The sequence below is a fragment of the Ranitomeya imitator genome, chromosome 1 (assembly GCF_032444005.1).
Source record: "Ranitomeya imitator isolate aRanImi1 chromosome 1, aRanImi1.pri, whole genome shotgun sequence".
Taxonomy (NCBI): domain Eukaryota; kingdom Metazoa; phylum Chordata; class Amphibia; order Anura; family Dendrobatidae; genus Ranitomeya; species Ranitomeya imitator.
Window position 1 is genome coordinate 55,306,897 of NC_091282.1, and position 6,275 is coordinate 55,313,171.

The window sequence follows — 6,275 nt, forward strand, 5'->3', positions numbered from 1 at the left end:
ATAAAAACATCAACTCGTCCCGCAAAAAACAAGACCTCACATGACTCTCTGGACCAAAATATGGAAAAATTTGGTAACACAAAAAATATTTTTTGCAATAAAAAGCGTCTTTCAGTGTGTGACGACTGCCAATCATAAAAATCCGCTAGAAAACCCGCTATAAAAGTAAATCAAACCCCCTTTATCACCCCCTTAGCTAGGGAAAAATTTAAAAATTAAAAAAATGTATTTATTTCCATTTTCCCATTAGGGTTAGGGCTAGGGTTAGGGTTAAGGCTAGGGTTAGGGCTAGGGTTAGGGTTGGGGCTAGGGTTAGGGTTAAGACTAGGGTTAGGGCTAGGGTTAAGGCTAGGGTTAGGGTTGGGGCTAGGGTTAGGGTTGGGGCTAGGGTTTGGATTACATTTACGGTTGGGATTAGGGTTAGGTTTGTGTCATGGATAGGGGTGTGGTTAGGGTTATGGTTGGGATTAGGGTTAGGGGTGTGTTGGAGTTAGGGGTGTGGTTGGGGTTAGGGGTGTGTTTGGGATTAGGGTTAGGGGTGTGTTTGGGTTAGGGTTCAGTTAGAATTGGGGGTTTCCACTGTTAAGGCACATCAGGGGCTCTCCAAACGCAACATGGTGTCCCATCTAAATTCCAGTCAATTTTGCATTGAAAAGTCCTTTCCTTTCTGAGCTCTGCCATGCGCCCAAACAGTGATTTACCCCCACATATGGGGTATCGGCATACTCAGTACAAATTGCACAACAACTTCTGGGGTCCAATTTCTTCTCTTACCTTTGGGAAAATAAAAAATTGGGGGCGAAAAGATAATTTTTGTGAAAAAATATGATTTTTTATTTTTACGGCTCTGCATTATAAACTTCTGTGAAGCACTTGGTGGGTCAAAGTGCTCACCACACATCTAGATAAGTTCCTTAGGGGGTCTGTTATGATACGGTGGTCTAGGAGCAACATGGAACGAGCTCTGAAGGAAGTGGTAACTGTACTGACCGCAGTCCCTAAGCTCAACACAACACTAGAAGTAGCCGTGGAATGCTCCTAACTCTCCCTAGGCATCTCGTCACAGCCTAAGAGCTAACTACCCCTAAAGATAGAAGCAGGAAAGCTATCTTGCCTCAGAGAAAATCCCCAAAGGATAGATTAGCCCCCCACAAATAATGACTGTGAGTGGAGAGGGAAAAGACATACACAGAATGAAACCAGGATGAGCACAGGAGGCCAGTCTAACTAAATAGATAGGACAGGATGGAATACTGTGCGGTCAGTATAAAACACTACAAAAATCCACACAGAGTTTACAAAAAAATCTCCACACCTGACTAAAGGTGTGGAGGGCAAATCTGCCTCCCAGAGCTTCCAGCAAGACAGAATTAATTCACACTGATAAGCTGGAGAAACATAGAAAGCACAGAATGGATAAGTCCACAATCTATGGACAGAAAAGGGCAAGCAAAAACTTAGCTTAGCTGAACTGGTCAGGATAACAGGGAACTCCAAAGAGATGTGAATCCAACCAGGAACAATTTACAAGTGGCACTGGCTGAAGATAGAGCCAGACTTAAATAGCCGAGCAGAAGAGACGATAAGTGGAGGCAGCTGATGACAGCTAACTCCAAGGAGCAGCCATACCACTAGAAACCACAAGAGGGAGCCCAAGAGCAGAACTCACAAAAGTGCCACTTACAACCATCGGAGGGAGCCCAAGAGCGGAATTCACAACAGTACCCCCCCCCCCCCTTGAGGAGGGGTCACCGAACCCTCATCAGAGCCCCCAGGCCAATCAGGACGAGCCAAGTGAAAAGCACGAACCAAATCGGTGGCATGGACATCGGAGGCAACAACACAAGAATTATCCTCCTGGCCATAACCCTTCCACTTGACAAGATACTGAAGCCTCCGCCTCGAAAAACGAGAATCGAAAATCTTCTCAACCTCATATTCCAACTCTCCCTCAACCAACACCGGGGCAGGAGGGTCAACCGAGGGAACAACGGGCACCACATATCTCCGCAACAAAGATCTATGGAAAACATTATGAATGGCAAAAGAGGCAGGAAGAGCCAAACGAAAAGACACCGGATTAATAATTTCAGAAACTTTATAAGGACCAATAAACCGAGGCTTAAACTTAGGAGAAGAAACCTTCATAGGAACATGACGAGAAGACAACCAAACCAAATCCCCCACACAAAGCCGGGGACCAACACACCGACGGCGGTTAGCAAAACGTTGAGCCCTTTCCTGAGACAACGTCAAATTGTCCACCACATGAGTCCAAATCTGCTGCAGCCTGTCCACCACAGAATCAACACCAGGACAATCAGAAGGCTCAACCTGCCCAGAAGAAAAACGAGGATGAAAACCAAAATTACAAAAGAAAGGTGAAACCAAAGTAGCCGAACTAGCCCGATTATTAAAGGCAAACTTGGCCAACGGCAAGAAAGACACCCAAATCATCCTGATCAGCAGACACAAAGCATCTCAAATAGGTCTCCAAGGTGTGATTAGTTCGCTCAGTTTGGCCATTAGTCTGAGGATGAAACGCCGAAGAAAAAGACAAATCAATGCCCATCCTAGCACAAAAGGCCCGCCAAAATCTAGAGACAAACTGAGAACCTCTGTCAGACACAATATTCTCCGGAATGCCATGCAAACGAACCACATGCTGAAAAAATAATGGAACCAGATCTGAGGAGGAAGGCAACTTAGGCAAAGGCACCAGATGGACCATTTTAGAGAACCGGTCACAAACAACCCAGATAACAGACATCTTCTGGGAAACAGGAAGATCCGAAATAAAATCCATGGAAATATGCGTCCAGGGCCTCTCAGGGACCGGCAAAGGCAAAAGCAACCCACTAGCGCGGGAACAGCAAGGCTTGGCCCGGGCACAAGTCCCACAGGACTGCACAAAAGCACGCACATCGCGCGACAAGGAAGGACACCAAAAGGACCTAGCAACCAAATCTCTGGTACCAAAAATCCCAGGATGCCCAGCCAACACTGAACAATGAACCTCAGAAATTACCTTACTTGTCCATCTATCAGGAACAAACAGCTTCCCCACTGCACAGCGGTCAGGCCTATCAGCCTGAAATTCCTGAAGTACCCGCCGCAAATCAGGGGAGATGGCAGAAAGAGTCACCCCCTCCTTAAGAATGCCAACCGGCTCAAGGACTCCAGGAGAATCAGGCGAAAAACTCTTAGAGAGGGCATCAGCCTTAACATTCTTAGATCCCGGAAGATACGAGACCACAAAATCAAAGCGGGAGAAAAACAGGGACCATCGAGCCTGTCTAGGATTCAGCCGCTTGGCCGACTCGAGGTAAATCAGAGTCTTATGATCGGTCAGGACCACAACACGGTGTTTAGCTCCCTCAAGCCAATGTCGCCACTCCTCAAACGCCCACTTCATAGCCAACAACTCCCGATTGCCGACATCATAATTGCGTTCCGCAGGCGAAAACTTTCTGGAAAAAAAAAGCACACGGTTTCATCAAAGAACCATCAGACTCTCTCTGAGACAAAACGGCCCCTGCCCCAATCTCAGAAGCGTCGACCTCAACCTGAAAAGGAAGAGAAACATCCGGCTGACACAACACAGGGCAGAAGTAAATCGGCGTTTAAGCTCCTGAAAGGCCTCAACAGCCTCAGAGGACCAATTCGTCACATCAGCGCCTTTCTTCGTCAAATCAGTAAGGGGCTTAACCACACTGGAAAAGTTGGCAATGAAACGGCGATAGAAATGAGCAAAACCCAAAAATTTTTGAAGACCCTTCACAGATGTGGGTTGGATCCAGTCATAAATAGCTTGGACCTTAACAGGATCCATTTCTATAGACGAGGGAGAAAAAATAAAATCCAAAAAAGAGACCTTCTGAACTCCGAATAGGCACTTAGACCCCTTCACAAACAAAGCATTATCACGAAGGATCTGGAACACCATCCTGACCTGCTTCACATGAGACTCCCAATCATCGGAAAAAATCAAAATATCATCCAAATATACAACCATGAATTTATCAAGATAATTGCGGAAAATATCATGCATGAAAGACTGGAACACAGATGGAGCATTAGAGAGCCCAAATGGCATCACAAGGTATTCAAAATGCCCTTCGGGCGTATTAAATGCAGTTTTCCATTCGTCACCCTGTTTAATACGAACAAGATTATATGCCCCTCGGAGGTCAATCTTAGTAAACCAACTAGCCCCCTTAATCTGAGCAAACAAATCAGTAAGCAAAGGCAAGGGGTATTGGAATTTGACCGTGATCTTATTAAGAAGACGATAATCAATACAGGGTCTCAAGGAGCCATCCTTCTTAGCAACAAAAAAGAAACCCGCTCCCAATGGTGAAGAAGAGGGCCGAATATGCCCTTTCTCCAAAGATTCCTTAACATAGCTCCGCATGGCGGCATGCTCTGGCACAGACAGATTGAAAAGTCGGCCCTTAGGGAACTTACAACCAGGAATCAAGTTAATAGCACAATCACAGTCCCTGTGCGGAGAAAGGGAACTGGACTTGGGCTCATCAAATACATCCTGGAAATCCGACAAAAACTCAGGGACCTCAGAAGAGGGGGAAGAGGAAATTGACATCAAAGGAATGTCACTATGTACTCCTCGACAACCCCAACTAGTCACCGACATAATTTTCCAATCCAGCACCGGATTATGTTCCTGTAACCATGGAAATCCCAGTACAACAACATCATGCAGGTTATGCAACACCAGAAAACGGCAATCTTCCTGATGTGCAGGAGCCATGTACATAGTCATCTGTGTCCAGTACTGAGGTTTATCCTTGGCCAAGGGTGTAGCATCAATGCCCCTCAAAGGAATAGGGCTCTGCAAAGGCTGCAAGGAAAAACCACAGCGCCTGGCGAATTCAAAGTCCATTAAGTTCAGGGCAGCGCCTGAATCCACAAATGCCATGACAGAAAAGGACGACAATGAGCAAATCAGGGTCACAGATAAGAGAAATTTAGGCTGTATAGTACTAATGGTAACAGACCTAGCAACTCTCTTAGTACGCTTAGGGCAATCAGATGTACTAGTATTGAAAGATAGGAGACAAAAAAAGCGCAAATAGGGTCTTATCCCCAGGATTGTTTCTGATCAATTGTGAGAGAACTGCTCACCTGGTAGTACACAGTACAAGCGTGTAGTTTGTCAGCTGCTGCAGATCCACAGGTCGGCGCTGCGACCTCTCAGAACTGTTATAATAGATGAAATGTGGATTACATCCGCGCTGCTGCGACAAATAATAGATCCAGATATACTTGTAAGATGTTCGGGTGGTTTATTCAACGCGTTTCGAAGCTCATGGCTTCTTCTTCAGGAAGTTTCCACAAAGAGATACCTATGTGGAAACTTCCTGAAGAAGAAGCCATGAGCTTCGAAACGCGTTGAATAAACCACCCGAACATCTTACAAGTATATCTGGATCTATTATTTGTCGCAGCAGCGCGGATGTAATCCACATTTCATCTATTATAATAGGGCAATCAGATAACATGAGCGGAATCACCACAGTAAAAACACAGCCTATTCTGACGTCTGAATTCCTGACGTTCTATTCTAGTCAAAATCCTATCACATTGCATAGGTTCAGGACTTTGCTCAGAGAATACTGCCATATGGTGCACAGCTTTGCGCTCGCGCAGACGCCGATCAATCTGAATGGCTAGAGACATAGATTCGCTCAAACCGGCAGGCGTAGGAAAGCCCACCATAACATCTTTAAGGGTTTCAGAAAGACCTTTTCTGAAAATAGCAGCCAGGGCATCCTCATTCCATTTAGTGATCCCCTGTTTCAAGAGAAAAAGCCCAGTCTTGAGGGTCACCACGCAGCAAGGATATGATGATTTTTACTTGCTGAATGGTATCACCAGAAGAACGGGGTTTCAAAGCAAAAAACAATTTGCAGTTATTTTTAAAGTTCAAAAACTTGGATCTGTCCCCAAAAAACAAATCAGGAGTAGGAATTCTGGGCTCTAAAGCCGGAGTCTGGACAACATAGTCCTGGATACTCTGTACTCTTGCAGCAAATTGATCCACACGAGAAAACAAACCCTGAACATCCATGCCAGAGCATAAATCCTGAATCACCCAGATATCAAGAGGAAAAAAAAAGACAAACTAGAGCACAGAAAAAAAAATGGTTCAGAACTTTCTTTTCCTTCTTTTGAGATGCATTTAATTCATTTTTGGGCCAATTGTACTGTTATGATACGGTGGTCTAGGAGCAACATGGAACGAGCTCTGAAGG